General features: G+C 38.8%; 1 protein-coding gene and 1 long non-coding RNA gene across 2 annotated transcripts in view; both read left to right on the top strand.

The window, feature by feature from the left end:
* The window catches only part of LOC306659555, a 288601-nt gene that overhangs the window by 135191 nt on the left and 135446 nt on the right, over positions 1 to 17964 (top strand). The window lies entirely within an intron of this gene.
* The window catches only part of JAK1 (Janus kinase 1), a 137930-nt gene that overhangs the window by 39630 nt on the left and 80336 nt on the right, over positions 1 to 17964 (top strand).

The following is a 17964-nucleotide window of genomic DNA, read 5'->3' as shown; positions in this document are numbered from 1 at the left end:
TTGCATTGTCTCACACATGAGCTTTTAGGAGACATTTCACATATAAACCATAACAGTGACCTGACCCCCTGCCCCCACCTCCCTGCCTGCCAGAACTCTCCCTGGTAGTTGTCCAGGACACAGTCAACCTTTTGCCAAATGACTGGTAATATTTGAAGAGGATTTTTTTTTAATTTATTTTTATTGTAAACAAATGGGATACATGTTGTTTCTGTTTGTACATGGAGTAACAGCATACCATTTGCATATTCATACATTTACATAGAGTAATGATGTTTGATTCATTCTGTTATTTTTTCCCTCCCCCCCCACCCCTCCCACCTCTCTTTTCCCTCTATACAGTCCCTCCTTTCTCCATTCTTGAAGAGGATTTTTGAAGGAATCTGGTAGAGTGATTTTTGACTCTTTGGAAGCACAAGAACCCTATTTCAGTCAAATCCCACATAGAACTTATATACTAAAGTCAAACATGTTTGACTTCTAAATATCATACCATTTACTTAAAGTACAGTAGAAGGAATGATGCAACTGTGGTAATGAGCACAGTATTTCGAGTTCAGAGTTGTGGTCCCAGTCATCTGCCAGTTTGATTGCCAGTCTTTCTGAATTTCTCTTTGGTTGCACTATGGAAAAATCTGATGTACATGGATATATAATTGCAGATGAGAATAGTTTACTAATAATTTACCTTGCAGTTTCCAGATGCCCTTCAATTAAATTGATCTGAAGCCTGAAAGATGAATAGGGGGAACTTTGGTATGTAAGGAGAATCACATTTAATAGACACTTTCAGTTTCTCACAAAGTACGACAGGTGATAATGTGGGCTCACTCTTTTTATTGCTATGCAACCTGTTATAAATTCATTTGTTGTTACATAACTGGCTTTTCCCCTGTGATAAGAGTTTGAGCCAGCAGATGCACCTGAGCTTTGCTGGTATTTAATTGAATATGCTGCAAGTGTGTGGTTGTAGTGTACTTGCTGGAGCAATTTTAAAGCAGCAGTGCAGTTCTGAATTTAAAAGAACAGAGTTGCAGCTTCATTTAGAATCAGTGACATATTTACAAGAAATTCAGATATAAGCTTAGAATTGATGAGAGAAGCTTTATTCTGAGTCAGCAGGAAAATAATGTGGACATGTTGGTTGTCTTCAGGGGACAAATTTTGCTATAAAATCTGAGTTCGTGGGGGTTTATTTGATCTCGAAGGAAGTTAAAATATTATCTTACTGAAATTTCTGTGTGTGTGTGTGTGTGTGTGTGTATATGTGTATGTGGGTTACACACACATTACAGCATCATTTACAAATGATAAAACTGAGGCCTAGACAGCAAGGGGGTGGGGAGAGGAGATTGTGACTTTTCAAAGGTCACTCTGAAAGTTACTGGGAAAGCTGAGAGGAGGAGGAGTGCTTGGATCTCTTTATGTTTCTCTAAGCTCTTTTTCTCTGTGGAATAGTTAGGACTTCCTGATCCAGCCTTAAAAAGTAATACTGACCCTCTTTAGGGCTGCTATTGTTGGATATGTTATCTGTGTGAGAATAGAAAATGGTGCTTGATTGGATGTGGCCTGGCTGGCAGAAGGCATGCTGCATTTCTGCCATCACTCCCTCACCTTGGTTGGGTATTCTTGAAAGTGCACAGACTGCTCAAGTGTATACTGTAGTCCTGATCCTACCTATTACCTTCCAGCCAAAAACAATGACCTTGTATTGTTTTGCATATGCAGACAACATACAGATTTGCTCATTGTGGGTACTTAATAGATGTTTGTGTTGATTGATAATTCAGTTAACCAAGTATTGAAAAGGGCCCCTTGCAGGGTGATAGTTGCCCTTAGTGTGGTGATCATCCATGGGTTAACTTAAGGATCCATAGTTGATTCATTTTTTGATTCACTAGGTACTTCTGTGTAGAAAGAAGCAGGGTACTCAACTACAAAAAATACTGTCTTTGGTTAAATCTGGGTTTGAAATTCATCTTTTCTGTTGACTTATATGTATGACGTTAAACAGGTTGTTAAACCTTTCTGAACTTCATTTATTCATGCTTGTACCCATTTATTCAACAAGTATTTATTGAGTATTGGTTACCATATGTGCTAGATCCTTGGTTGGATGAAGACACAGTGTTGAAGACAGACATGGTCCTTTTCCTCCTGGCTGGTGAGTGAGATGGACATAAAACAAATATACAGATCAGCAAGTAACAGAAAGCAGGTTGTGATAAGTGCTTCGAGGAAAAGTAACAAGGGTGCAGTAAAGTTTATAGTAAAAATTCTTTGAAGTTTGCATTCCTTTTGTTATTTTACAGATGGGGAAACTGAAATCTTGAAGGGCTAAATAACTTATTCAGGATTTCCTTGCTGGTATGTGGCAGAGCTGGATTCGAACACAGGCAGTCTGTTTCCAAATCTACTCCGCTGTATGCCAGTAGAACCTGGATCATGCCAGGCCTCAATTTCTTTATCTGCAAAGTAGAACTAGTGTGTGAATTAAGCAAATTAATGTATGTGGAGTGGATGAGCCGTCATCTCAGTAGGCATTCATTAAGTGGACCTAAGTCTAGTGGTGGTAGTGGTTGCAGTTGATACGCACTGATTATTGTGATGTGGAGAGTGGTGGGAAGGGCTCTGAGCAAACTGTGAGAACAAACAAGATTGTGAAGGCTCAGAAGTGGGGTCAGTCCCTCAGTTGGGCAGTGAGGAGTATCTTGTAGTGGGGGTGGAATGGGGGGTAGCCCTGGAGGATGAGCAGGATGTTTATAAACACTGAGAAGATAGGAGGGGCATTTCTTTCTCCTAGGTGAGCAAAGATGTAGTGTGTGCCCAGAGGCTAGAAAGTTGTGGGTGAGGGTAATAGTACTGGCCATTCCAAGGAAAGAGATAGGAATCAGGTAATGACAGAGTGGAGATAGGTTGGAGCCAGCACTCAGTGGGACTTGATGCCATTCCATAGCTTTGTGTTTTTGTGCATTAGGGAATAGATGGTCTTGGTGTGCACAAGTTGATTTAAAGAAATTGATTTAAAGATCTAATTTGGAAATCCTCCCAAGTCCCTGTGCCTTTGGCTGAATGAGAAACAGAAACTTTTTTCTTTTCATTTTGGCTTTTATCTGAAATGCTGTCTGGCTCTTTATCTAGCAGGGGAGCGCAGCTGCTCGTATACCCTTGACCGAAGAATGGTCCTCCTCTATCGGGGAAGGTCGTCCTCTTCGACCGAGGGCGCAGCTTCGGGAGGGACGCACATGGAGCGGTGAGGGAGGATGGGGACACCCGCCTAGCCAGCCAGATCAGCTGAATCAACCCTGGCGATCAATGGGGCGACAGATGTCGCAGCCAGATCGCCCTCACATCCTGGCTCTTTATCTAGAGGTACCTGGGTTCATACACAGGAGAGGTATCACTCAAGTTGGAGTCTTTATTACCCCACTCCTCCATTCGGGTGGTTATAAGGGTACCTGATGATGACTACCACAAGCTTAGAATAGATATATCTGAGCTTAACTGGGCTCTGTTATCAGCTTTTGACCCTGGATCTTGTATTTGGGCCTCATTTAGCTCCCTTTAGAATATGAATTTATACCATGCCATATTACTGTATGAGGGTCAATTAAATGTATATCACCATGTACCTGAAGAGCATAGAAAATGCTTAGGTGGTGGTAGTGAGAATTACTTGATTGCATGGTGTAGAGTGCTTTAAATGCTCACAGAAAGTCCATTTGAATTTACTAATTGTCTTGTCACATTTTTGAGGTTAGGAAGCTCAATCAGTTGGCAGGACTTATCACAGCCATGTTGAGATGGATTTAAAAGCCATTCCCATGCTTAGTGGGACATCATGTCACTTTTTTTTGTGTGTGTTTTTCATTTGATTATTTTTCTTTAAGGCTTTAATTTTTAAAGGTAGTTTTAGATTCAGAGTAAAATTAAGAGACAGGTATAGAAATTTCTTATTTCTACTCTTTATCATTATCTCCCACCAGAGTAGTACAAATGTTGCCATTGACTAACCTGAATTAACTCATCTTAGTCATAAGTTTAACTAGGATTCCCTTTTGGTGTTGTACATTCTGTGGGTTTGGATAAATGTATAGTGACATATATCTACTATCATACAGAATCTTTTCCCTGCCTTAAAATTCCTCTGTGTTCTGCCTATTCAGCCCCCATGTTCATGGTCTTAGGCCACCATTGTGGGATAGAAATAATAGTGTCCTGTGAAATGCTTCTGATTGTGAGTGAAATGTAAACTTCCAATCCTGAAGGCCATCTTTCTGTTAACTGAGACTACTGACTCAGCTTTTCTGAAACTTTAAATTGAATGAAGTAGGAAATTTAAAAGAACTTCTGCTCATTTTCTCAGACTTACTGAGTATCTACTTAGGAGCCAAGTATAGTGCTAAAGTTAGTACATGAAATATAAAGACAGCAAGACTTCATTTGGCCTCGCAGCAGTACACAGCTGGCACAGTGGTTTTCTGTGGAGTCTTTTTTTTTTTTTTTAATTGTAAACAAATGGGATACATGTTGTTTCTCTGTACATGGCGTAAAGGCATAACATTTGTGTAATCATAAACTTACATAGGGTAATGGTGTTTGATTCATTCTGTTATTTTTTCCCTTCCCCCCACCCCTCCCACCCCTCTTTTCCCTCTATACAGTCCTTCCTTCCTCCATTCTTGCCCCCCTCCCTAACCCTAACTCTAACCCTGACACTAACCCTTCCCTCCCCCCTTTATGTGTCCTCATCCACTTATTAGCGATATCATTCGACCTTTGATTTTTTGAGATTGGCTTATCTCACTTAGCATGATATTCTCCAATTTCATCCATTTGCCTGCAAATGCCATAATTTTATCATTCTTTATGGCTGAGTAATATCCCATTGTATATATATGCCATGGTTTCTTTATCCATTCATCAATTGAAGGACACCTAGGTTGGTTCCACAATCTGGCTATTGTGAATTGAGCAGCTATGAACATTGATGTGGCTGTATCTCTGTAGTATGCTGATTTTAAGTCCTTTGGGTATAGGCCAAGGAGTGGGATAGCTGGGTCAAATGGTGGTTCCATTCCAAGTTTTCTAAGGAATCTCCACACTGCTTTCCAGAGTAGCTGCACTAATTTGCAGCCCCACCAGCAATGTATGAGTGTACCTTTTTCCCCACATCCTCGCCAACACCTGTTGTTGCTCATATTCTTGATAATCGCCATTCTAATTGGGGTGAGATGGAATCTTAGGGTGGTTTTGATTTGCATTTCTCTTATTACTAGAGATGTTGAACATTTTTCCATATGTTTGTTGATTGCTTGTATATCTTCTGTGAAGTGTCTATTCTTTCCTTAGCCCATTTGTTGATTGGATTATTTGCATTCTTGGTGTAGAGTTTTTTGAGTTCTTTATAGATTCTGGAGATAAGTGCTCTATCTGAAGTATGATTGGCAAAGATTTTCTCCCACTCTGTAGGCTCTTTCTTCACATTGCTGATAGTTTCCTTTGCTGAGAGAAAGCTTTTTAGTTTGAATCTATCCCAGTTATTGATTCTTGCTTTTATTTCTTGTGCTATGGTAGTCCTGTTGAGGAAGTCTGGTCCTAAGCTGACGTGTTGAAGATCTGGACCTACTTTTTCTTCTATAATTTGCAGGGTCTCTGGTCTGATTCTGAGGTCCTTAATCCATTTTGAGTTTAGTTTTGTGCATGGTGAGAGATATGGGTTTAGTTTCATTCTATTGCATATGGATTTCCAATTCTCCCAGCACCATTTGTTGAAGAGGCTATCTTTTCTCCATTGCATATTTTTGGCCCCTTTGTCTAGTATGAGAAAATTGTATTTATTTGGGTTTGTGTCCGTGTCCTCTATTCTGTACCATTGATCTACCTTTCTATTTTGGTACCAGTACCATGCCGTTTTTGTTACTATTGCTTTGTAGTAGAGTTGAAGATCTGGTATTGTGATACCCCCTGTTTCACTCTTCCTGCTAAGTATTGCTTTAGCTATTCTGGGTTTCTTATTCTTCCAGATGAATTTCATAATTGCTTGCTCTATATCTGTAAGGTACGTCATTGAGATTTTAATTGGAATTGCATTGAATCTGTATAGCACTTTAGGTAGTATGGCCATTTTGACAATATTAATTCTTCCTATCCAAGAACATGGGAGATCTTTCCATCTTCTAAGGTTTTCTTTAATTTCTTTCTTTAGTGTACTGTAGTTCTCATTGTAGAGGTCTTTCACCTCTTTTGTGAGATGGATTCCCAAGTATTTTATTTTTTTCGAGGCTATTGTGAATGGGGTAGTTTTCCTGATTATTCTTTCCAAAGATTCATCACTTATGTATAAAAATGCATTAGATTTATGTGCATTGATCTTATATCCTGCTTCTTCACTGAATTCACTTATGAGTTCTAAAAGTTTTCTGGTGGAATTTCCCGGTTCCTTTAAGTATATAATCATGTCATCAGCGAACAGGGATAGTTTGAGTTCTTCTTTTCCTATTCGTATCCCTTTAATTTCTTTGGTCTGCTAATTGCTCTGGCTAGAGTTTCAAGGACAATATTGAATAGAAGTGGTGAAAGAGGGCATCCCTGCCTTGTTCCAGTTTTTAGGGGGAATGCTTTCAGTTTTTCACCATTTAGAATGATATTAGCCATGGGCTTAGCATAGATGGCCTTTACAATGTTAACGAATGATCCCTCTGTGGAGTCTTGTTAGTTGTCTCACTGATGGTGGGTTGGATAGCTTTGGAATTTAGAGCACATGGCCAGAATATTAGGAATCCTATACTGTGCACAGGTGTGCAAAGAATTTTTTTAGCAGTCTATATGACTTTCAGATGTCTCAAAACATTCTTGTAAGGGAAAAACCTATTTATAACTTTCTAAACCTAAATCCAAATTATATAAAGCATATTTGCATCATTTTGATATACTTTAAATATTCTAGGAATGCAACTACTATACAAAAGGATATACCATACAATATAAAATACAAGTTTATGTTTACAATTTTACCAAAAGCAATTTGCTACTGATTACTTTGAAATTATGTGTGTACATAGTTTATATTTTGTAAATTTGATTTCGTTTTAGAGTAATAAAGGGAGAGCATTAAAAATAATTCTTTAATCACAGAGGTGGGTGGGTGGGTGTTGAGAACCATTTATTTAATACATTGGGACTATAAGTTAGACCTGGCAAAAATCTGACTGTATGGTTGTTTCTAGCTGATGTTTTTTTCCTCCCACATTTTTAAATTGGTACATTATAGTTGTGCGCAGTGATGGCATTTGTTGTTACATTTGTGCTTGCACACAGTATAGCAATATAACTTGGCCAGTATCACTCCCCAGCACTTTCCACTCCTCCCTCCTTTCACCCCTTCATCCTTTTCCTCTACTGATCTCCCTTCGCTTTTCATGAGGTCCATCCCCACCTTTCTTTTCCTTTTTCCTCTCTAGCATCCACATAAGAAAGAAATATGACCCTTGACCTTCTTAGTTTGACTTATTTTGCTTAACATAATGGACTCTAGTTCCATCAGTTTTCCTACAAATGACATAGTTTCATTTTTTCTTTATGGCTGAATAAAACTTTGTTATCTGTCTATCTATCTATCTATATCTGTCAATCACATTTTCTTTATTCATTCTTCCATTGATGGACACTTAGGCTGATTCCATAGTTTGGCTGTTGTGACTTGTGCTGCTGTATGGTATTTCTATAGTATGATGACTTGAATTCTTCAGGATAAATCCCGAGGAGTGATATAGCTGGGTCACATGGTTAGCCGGTGGTTTTGAAGTTCTAGAAATATGTTTATCTGAGTGAATGTGAAGTGGTTGCAGAGTTTAGTCACAACACCCTGAGCCTAAGAATCTTAGTCCCAGGGACTCTGCTTCTGACATTTTCATCACAACCAACCAGTGGAAGTGTCCCCATGTGATCTAAACCAAAGTGGTTTGGGGGTGTTAGAACATTTATTTTATAAGTTGAAGTCATCTGTTGCTCAAGAATTTTTACATTTTCAAAGTTCTGCAGTTCTAATTAAATGACCTAGTGGAATCACTTGTGACTTTGGTATAGTTTCGATTTTTTTTTTTTTGGTAGTACTGGGGACTGAATCCTGGGCCTCATGCATACTAGCCAAGTGCTCTACTGCTTAGCTGCATCCTCAGCCCCCTTAGTGTACTTTATGAGCTAAAATAATGAGGGGTTAGTAAGATTGAAATTTGGAGAAATAATGAGAAACTTTCCACTTAAAGTCTTAAACAAATAGTGATCCAAAAGTAGTGATACCAGAAACATGGTAAAATATTTAATGAAGTGCCGATTATGCTATGGTTCAGTTATTGTGGGCTGGAGTTGATAGAACAAGGTGGTGGAGGAGGAGCTTGGATTGGAATGAGCCTTGAAGGGAGGAAAACAGCGTAATAAAAAGAGCTGTTCCTACCCTTCCTTCCATGCCATTATTTCCCAATCAGTCACATTGGCTTACATTCCAGATTTACATTTATAATAGTTAATAGCTATCTTTTATTAAGTACTTAATGGATGATTTCCACTGTGCTTGGTCTTTGGCAACAGTTACATGAAAGGGAATGGATATTAGAGATGCAGAGTGAATCTCAGAATCTCAAGTGCCCAAGGGCCACACAGCTCTGAAGTAGCAGAGCCAGGATTTAAACTGTGGTCTGAATGATGCCAAAACCACTCCTTAAGGTTTGTCTCATTTACTGTGGAGATGGTGTTCATGATTAGCTTGTTTACTCACTGTTTCTACCCAGATTATAAGGCAGATCTCATTTGATCCAAGACTTGAAGATTTGTTTTAAATATTTGACATGTAATCTGTGATTATATTTAAATGAGCTGTGATTAGCAAGTTAGAATACCTCTATTTATTTAGCAACTCAGCATTAGACAAGCATCGTTAACTGAAAATCTAATAAATGTTTGGAGTGGTGAAGGGAACAGGGGATTTTTAAATTGTTAGTAGTTGGCTTTAAAAAGTATTTGTAAACTGAGAAGTCTAGGTGAGTGGCATGTGTACTACTGTCATTTGACTGGCTTTGGAAATTCCCCCCATTGTGACTTCTTGTAAACTTGGGTGAATAAACTGACAGGGATTTTCAGCCCTTGCTGGCGTGTTGTGGTGGTTTTTTTTTTTTTTTTTTTTTTTTGGTGTGTGTGTGTGTGTGTGTGTGTGTGTGTGTTATGCACTCGCATTCGAGTGCTATGGATCCAACCCAGGGCCTCATGCATGCTAGACAAGCGCTCTACCGTTGAACCACATCCCCCGCCCTTGCTGTGTTCAAGGAAACGATGCAGAATGAATTTCCACACCTCCAACTATATCATGAAGTCAGTTGTAGCTGCCAATGATATTGTCAGGTAAATGAGAAAAATCTTGATTTTATATAGGGATGGTCTTGTTAGCTGTTATCAACTTACTAACTGGAGAGAACTTAATATTTTTTTTTTCTTAAAAAAATAATATGAGGGACCTGTCAACACCTTTGTCTGCTTGGTCAGCTCTTGCCACTGAAAGGACTATAAAAGTTCTGTTCCTGAGGGGTAATTATGGAACACTGCAGTGTTTGTCTCTGTGGAGAAGACTGAAGGCCCTATGCTATTCCATGTTGCCTGTGTAACTCTGTGATTGGGCCAGTTACTTAATCTCTCTTTACTGCTAGTGATTCAAGTCAGGCTATCCTCCCCCCCCCACCCCAGGACAGCCATCAAGAATTGCCTTTTTAGGAGCTGGGGTTGTGACTCAGTGGTAGAGTGCTTGCCTAGCACGTGTGAGGCACTGGGTTTGATCCTCAGCACCCCTTAAAATAAGTAGATAAAATGAAGGTATTGTGTCCACCTACAACTAAAAAAAAAAAAAAAAAAAAAAGAAAAGAAAAAGGATTGTCTTTTTAGGAGGGAATGGAAGGGGCATACATCTGGGGTCACGTCAAATGGGTAAGCAGTCTCAATTCCTATTCTGACTGACCTCTCTCCCTACCCATGGAATTTCTCTCCTGGTTTTTTGGGCTTCTGAGGTTCTCTTGACCTACTTTGTGAGGGACAAGAAAGAAAGGTAATGGGAGGAGTTAGTCCTGAAACCGACACTGAAGCTGCTTCAGATTTTGGCTCCCTCACTTCTTTATTCTTTTTGGAAATAAACATTTGTAATGTTGAGGGTGGGAGAAGTAAGGGATCATAGCATTTTCATGTACTTTTTTTTTTAACTGACATTTTCTTATAAGAAGGTAAAAACTCCAGCAATCCAAGGTAGATAAGAAAGGGGTAGGGACTGGACTTGGTGGTGCACGCCTATAATCCCAGCAACTGAGGAACCTGAGGGAGGAGGATTGTGAATTCAAAGCCCTCCCCAGCAACTTAGCAAGGTCCTACTAACAATTCAGTGAGACCCTGTCTCAAGAAATAAGAAGGGCTGAGGCAAGTAGCGCTGTGGGTTTAATCTCTAGTTCCAAAAAACAAAACAAAACAAAACAAAAAAAGTGGACAGGGAAGCTGCACCATTCACCAAAGGTTGAACTCCTTCCCTCATTAAAATCATAAGAATTGCCAGCATGTTTCCTTTCAGCCACTTATCTTATCCCGGGAAAACAAACCAATTGGGTGAGAAGAATCTGAGTTTTCCTTTGAATGACGTGGGTACAGGTTCCACCACTACCAGTTGTTAGCTGCATAACCTTGGGCAAGTCACTTAAAAGTCTCTGAACACCTGATTCTTTCTGCTGAAATGGGTACAGCACTCTAGTGGGTCAGTGGGAATTAGCTTAGTTAATAGATGTGAAAGTCCTTTGTAAATTTCAAAAGACTATATAAGCCTGAAGGATAACTGTTATGCCTTCAGGTGTAAAAAACTCTGGATTGCTGTGCATGGAGGATGAGGGAGTCATATTTTTGACAACTGACTAGGGGTCCATATTCTAAAGCAATTCTCTTTTACCTGCCTCCAGCCCCACTGCAGCAGTCCTGTGCTGGTTTCTGGAGTGTGAACAGAAACATGCTATACTTATTAAAGGCTTTGGCACTCTGTAGTGTGGGATTACTGGCACCGGAAGATGAAATGATAAAGAAACATCTCATTATATTCAGATGTGTGAGTCATGCACATTTATGAGTTACTTTAAAAAATGGAATCATAATAGAAGTGGGCATAGGTTCAACATATTATTTTCTTTGGATCTAGAAGTTTTCAGGTTAAAAGTCACTGGATACATTTAACTGTCTTTTAAAACAGAATTTACAGAAAGCTTCTAGAATTTACACTGTGTAAAAGCTCCTTAATTTGAAATTGTTTCTTAATTTCCTTCCTAGAGGGAATTAGAGAGAATGTTGCCTTGGACCTATCAGTGTTCTGCTTTGACACTTACCCAGAACTTGAATCAGAAAGCAGGAACCCAGAGATTCCTGAATCCTCTTGATCTGCAGGGAGCCTCAAAGTCATTTATTCTGCCAACTTTATATTTTTCCTTCTTTTTTTGATATCAGGGATTGAACCCAGGGGTGCTTACCATTGAGCCACATCCCCAGCCCTTTTTATTTGTATTTTGAGACAGGGTCTCACAAAGTTGCTGAGGCTAGCTTTGAACTCAGAATTCTCCTGCCTCAGCCTCCTGAGTCACTGGGATTATAGGCATGTACCACTGTGCCTAGTTTGCCCACTTGTTTACAGTGGGGAAAACCAAGGGCCAGAGGGGTTACCCGGTGTGTCCAAGACCCAGAGTAGATTATGGTAGAAGCAATGTTAGAACTCACTCAGTCACATTCTACTGTGAACAGGGAGATAGACTCCACCAAAAATTAGTCACAATTGGCAAGTTTTCCACTACTACCATTTATTTTGTTTTAGTTTAAGTCTGGTTTAGTTCTTTTCAAACTTGGAAGTGATTTTCAAGGATTATCCTTAGTACCATGCCTTTTCTTTATTGTTAGAAAAAATTTTTTTTTCGTTGTAGATGGACATAATACCTTTATTTTATTTTATTTATTTTTATGTGGTGCTGAAGATCAAACCCAGTGCCTCACACTTGTGCTCTACTACTGAGCTACACACCCAGCTCTCTTTTTATCTTTAAAGTTTTGCTTGATTCAATAAATCAATAATGATTTTTAATGAATTTTCACTTTTTCATATGGTACTACTTTTCCATTAATCATGGTGGTCACATTTGGCACTCTGAGTACCTTTTTCTTCTGCAGTCATTTTTTAAAAATTGAGACATTTGACTTAGCTGTGCCAGGCCCTGTACTAGGCAGGTACTGGAGTGATGGAAAGACCCCATCTAGGAACTTGACTGTCTTCTGAGAGAATCTAGCATGTCCAGTCAGGCCCCACTCCCATTTGTCTTAAGACCATCATTGTTTTTACAGTAGATAATGGAAGGTTGAAAGAAGGAAACAAACATTAGGATCCCCCAACCCTACCATTTCTCTTTTCTGCTTAACTTTGGAGGCATCCATTATCAGTAAATAATGACACAAACTGGCAAGTGATGAAAGTCAAGGGGTGTTTGTCTAGGCAAAACTTCAGAAGGTTGCTACCATTTGGAAACATCTTTAAAAAAACAAAATATTTTAAAACCAGAGAGAATAAGGTAATAATACATATCTATTTAGGATCTCCCATTACATTGAAGGCTTTAAGTATATGCTTTTGAAGGGTGAGGACTTTTTAAATTTGAAAACTTTATCAACATACAAAGTACTATTTAAAGCATAAGTGTGTAGGTAGAGAAAAATACCCATGTGCGTACCATTCAGGTTAAGAAAGAGAATGTTGCCAGGATCTTAGAGTTGCCAATATCCCTCCATTGCACAGTCCCCACTTTTACCTTAATCATTACCTTCCTTCCAAGTATAACTCCTGAAAGCAAGCACACACTGAAGTGTATAAGGAGGAGGTTGTGTTACCATGGCTAGATGAAGGCTCTCAGAAGAGATTTGTGGTTTGAGATTGAAGTAATTGTTCCTGGATCTGAACAGAAACTCTGGGTCACATCTGGATTCAGAATTGAGAGGTTGCAAGGACCTTTCTGGGGAAGTAAGTGGAAAAGATCATGAATGAGTTGAGGGAATCAGGGCTCCTTATGTGGTGGGTCCAGCTGTCGGGAGGTGTATAGTCAAGGGGAATGACTGCTTCACATTTTGTTTTCGCTTGTAATATCACCCTGGCTTACGTCCAGCTCTCAAAAGTAGGCCGAAGCAGAAAGCTTCTGTGAGGAGAAATGATCTTCTGCTGATTTAGGCAGCAGGGCACAGAGGGGAGAACAGGAACATCATTACTGCATGAAAAAGAAAAGCCCAGTGCAGTTAGGAATGAGGTCCAGGCTCACCCAGGCATCTTGGCTCTTAGTGCAGTCTCTGAGGATCTTGCTGATGACAGCCCTCTACTACCCATCTTTTGAGTTGGCTGCTCAAGTGTGGACTGGTCAAAGGCTGGCCACAGTTCGTATCCTGGGAGCTCTTCATTTTGTCCCCTGGGATTTTCCTTTACCTTCTTTTTGCTCATCTTTATTTCTTGTGTTCTGCTGGCTTCTTGAGGGTACATAGAGGTAGAGTTTTTGAGATCTTCAGTGCCTAAATATGCCTTGATTTCTCCTTCATGCCTTATTAATGATTTGGCTAGTTATAAACCTCTAGATTTTAAGTTATTTTTGCTTTAGAGTTTTGAAGGCAATGGTTGATGCTGTCCTTGCTTCTTCAGTGTAGCTGTTGAAAAGCCTAAAAATATTCTCAATTCTTGATCTTTTGAATATAGCCTGTCTTATTCTCTTAAGGAAATTTACAGTCTCTTCTCTTGTTCCCAGTGTTTTGAAATTTCACAGGAATGCCCAGAGCAGGTCTGTTTGCATTCACCATGTTTTTGGGTCTTTTCATTCTGGCCATTTTGGCCTTCAGTTCTGGGAAATCTTACATGATTTTGTTGACTTTCTTCCTACCATTGTCTCTCTTTTTGTTGGAAAATTCCTTTAGGAATTTCTTCATTAACTCAGATATGTAACCATCTGGATTGGTCCTCTTAAATTTCTTATCTTTTCTCTCCTATTTTCAAACAGTTCTTTTTTACTTTAATTTTTTTGTAGTTGTAGATGGACAGAATGCCTTTATTTTATTTTTAATGTGGTGCTGAGAATTGAACCCAGTGCCTCGCACTTACTAGGCAAGTGCTTTTCCACTGAGCTACAGCCCCAGTCCCAAACAGTTCTTTTCTAAGCTACAGTTCGTCTTCAAACCTATTGAACCTGTAACAATTAAGGTTCAACTTACATACGGTACAGTGCTATAAAGTTTACCAATCCTAAGTTCATTTTGCTTAGTTTTGACAATGGCATATTCTAGTGCAACTCCAAAACAAAATATAGAACATTCCCATCAACATAGAAAGATCAGTTGTTTTCCTTTTCATTTCTGTTATCTTTTTAGTAATAAGAGACTTATTTTGGTGGTTTTTTTTGGTGAAATGATACTTAAAATAGGAAGCATCTTATTTCTGGTTGATAAATAAAATGTGTTACTTTAATCTTTCTGAAGACATTATTTTTTAAAGTTTTCCTTTGTGTATAACCTTTGTTTACTCTGAGTTGCCTTAATCTATCTGTATGTCTGCATTAGAAGCTTTCTTCAGACAGCTGTTTACCTTGACTGTTCATGATTAAATATGGGGGGGGGGGGGACTGAGTGTGTGAGTAGCCATTTTGGGAAATACCTAATATCAGTGCCTCTGGGTCTGTTCTGGTGGGATGGTCACATCCCTGAGAAAACAGTGTTCCAGTCCCTTTTCTGGAAGGTTAGGATTGGCTGCCAGCTTTTCTGGAGCCATGTAGGGAAGAGGGTGCAGGTTGCAGGCATTCTCACCTCAGCATGCAGTTTGTTCGCACGCGCAGACTTTCTGTGTGCCTAAGGTCTCCATGCTTTGCCTAGTATCTCTAGTCCCAAGACTCTTTGTCTTAACCTTTCTGGAAAATAAACCTCTAGATCCACGTTGCCCTATAATAAAACAGCCACAAGCCATAATGGTAACTCAAGGCTCCCTGAATGCTAAGCACATTATACTCTACTGCTAAACTACACCTGACCCTGATTGATTTTAAATTAATTACAATTTAATAAAGTTAATTCCTCAATATGAGTGGTTGCATTTTAAGTATCAAATAACACCTGTAACTCGTGGCTACCATATTGAACACTACAGATACAGAAATTTTCCATTATTATAGAAAATCTTATTGGATAGTGCTGGTTTAGACTTTTGCTAGGGTGAAAGATTGGGCAAGGGTATTTGTTGAAGACCTCTCTGAGCCCGCTTCCTTCATCTCAGTAACTGGTGTTTCAGTGTGGGTGCAGACACATACTGCAGGCACTAAGACTTTTGGTGCTTCCGCGTTTGTACATTGATTGTCTCCTCAGCTTTTGCCATGGTCAGCTTGGGATTGGGTTTTCATGGATTGTTCTAAGTCATTTTTCTATACATCCTTCTGCTTACTAACTTTCAAGTGGTAGCTGTGTTTTCTTCTATTCCCTTCACATATAGATTTTGTCTGTAAAAAGCTTATTTTTTTCCTAAAGAAAATAGATATCACATTTTAGTGGAGTTTCAGGAGGGAATGAAACTCATGTTCAATCTGTCATTTTTAATAAAAATCTTCTTCTATTTACCCCTTCACAGTCTTGCAAGGTATAGATGTGGTTGTTTTCATTTTACATGAGAAGAGGCAGGTAAAATAATTGACTCAGAGCAACATAGCTAGTAAGTGGGATTTCAACTTGTCATCAGATTTTAAAATCTGGGATTTTTTTGTTGTTGTTGAATAGCATTGCTATATCTTAGATTCAGGAAAGACCCTTCCAATCACATATTTTCTAAGTAGCAGTACTTTGTTTTTCATTAAAATATATCAACCCAGATATTTCTCACTTATCCTTAAAACCGCTTCATAAAGAGCTTAGTCTGGAATAATTCTGTCTCAGAAATGATATTTTCTGTTTATTTCCACATTGCTGTGGGACTTTAGGACTTCTAAACGTTAAGTTAGCATTCTTTCTCTTCACGTTTTTAGAGTTAAAAACATTCCATTGTTTAACTTAAGCCTTTCACTTAAACTATATGTGATCATCCTCCCATATTAGAATTGTCCCATATCTGCCTTTTTAGTTAGATTAACTTTGATCTTTCTCAAATGTATCATTTATTGACTTCTTCTAAACTTTCATTATTAAGACTTGGCTCGACAGCATGGGAGGATTGACCATTGTCTTGACCATTGTCTGCCTCTTCACTACATAAGGCAGTGAATGGTTTCTTTTTATCTTTGAATCCCTAGTTCTTGGTTCTGGGTCTAAGGAGGGTATTCATAAATGTTTGGTTCAACATCTTTTCTTATTTGAACTATTGTACTTGCTTCCTAACTTCTGTCTCTACCTTCCATTTGCTGCTCTTCCAGAATGACCCATGACAATTGATCTTTCTCAAATGTATCATTTATTGACTTCTTTTGAACCTTCCATTAGCGAGTATTGACTCCTCAGCAGGATGTAGAGGATTGACCATTGTCTGCTTCTTCCCTACTATGGTAGCTTCATTTCCTGCCACCATTACCGCATTTACCCTTCCTTGCACTACTCTGCACTTCATGAAGAGTTTCTGCAGACTTGAATTTGTGCCTGTACACATGCTTTTAATTTCTGCCTGAAACATGCTACCTCTAGTCCCATGTGCTTTTCTTTCTTAATATCTACTATTTTCTGCAAATGTTAGCCCCAGGACATCTTCCTTTTGTGAAACCTTGCCCAGTTCACTTTGATATAGTTAGAGGATTCATTCTATTCCCACAGCACTTCAGTTCAATACAGTACATCCATCCATCCATCCATCCTCCAAATGGGATCTTGTCATACATGTTGTTCTGCAGTGTGCTTTTTAACTTTAATATAAAAATTGCTATATTGTAACTGTTGATACTTTGTTCTCCCAATTAGCTTCTGGTAATCTTCATATGACCATTTCCTGGCATAGAAACTTGCATAGGATAGGCACACAAAAATTATTTACTGAGTGAAACTGAGCCCTAATGTTGAGTTAGCCTAGTGCAGTTGATTCCACCTTTGATAACTTTGAATTATGTTACTAGTATCGTGTTCCACTTTATGCTTATTTTTCTAAGAATAATTATAACTAGCACCCCACTTTCACTTTTAAAAATTTCCCATTCTGGGCAGTAAATCATATAGTCATCCTACTAGCCCAACACATCCAAATGGAAATGTATTTTATTTTATCCAGTGGGACAGCTGAAAGAGTAAGAAATACTTGAGGTATGAGCTTACATTTGAAACCAACTTCAGTTTCTCTCCAACCAACCAATCAGGAAAGCCCCAAACTGTACGTTGGAGAAGTAACCTATGATATATCTTCAAAGACTAAACGTTTTATTTTTCTAGTAGGACTGTTGATTCCTTTCAAAAATGCTTTTATATGGAGCAGTTGATATTTCAGAAGTGAGTTTTTGCTTCCTTTTCCTGATGCTAATGTTAAGATTTCAATTTCAGTCTTAAGAAAATCTAAAAACTGCTTAGGTTCTTTTTCTGTTGAGCCTAATGGGGTCCTAGGCTGTTGTGCTCAGCCTGAGTGGAAGCCAGCTGTCTGAAAGGCAAAGGACAATCAAAATAGCTTTAGATTAGTTGGTGGATATATGTCCTTGCTCTGCTATTTCCTAGCAGTATGACCTTGGGAAAGCTACTTTAACCTTTCCTAGAATGTAAAATGGAGGTGATGAATACCCACTTTAAGGGTTAATGTGGTGTTCCAGATCTTGCATGAAGAGTAATTAGCATAGTTGGCAGCATAATAAGTAAGAGCAAATGTAAGTTTGTGTTGTTTTGATCATGACCATTACAATCTTTTGACATAGACTAATTCAGAAGATGTTGGGGAGGAGAGAA

Source organism: Sciurus vulgaris (assembly GCF_902686455.1).
Source record: "Sciurus vulgaris genome assembly, chromosome: 1".
Classification (NCBI taxonomy): Eukaryota; Metazoa; Chordata; class Mammalia; order Rodentia; family Sciuridae; genus Sciurus; species Sciurus vulgaris.
Note: the sequence above shows the minus strand (reverse complement) of the source record. Positions and strands in the feature narration are given on the sequence as shown.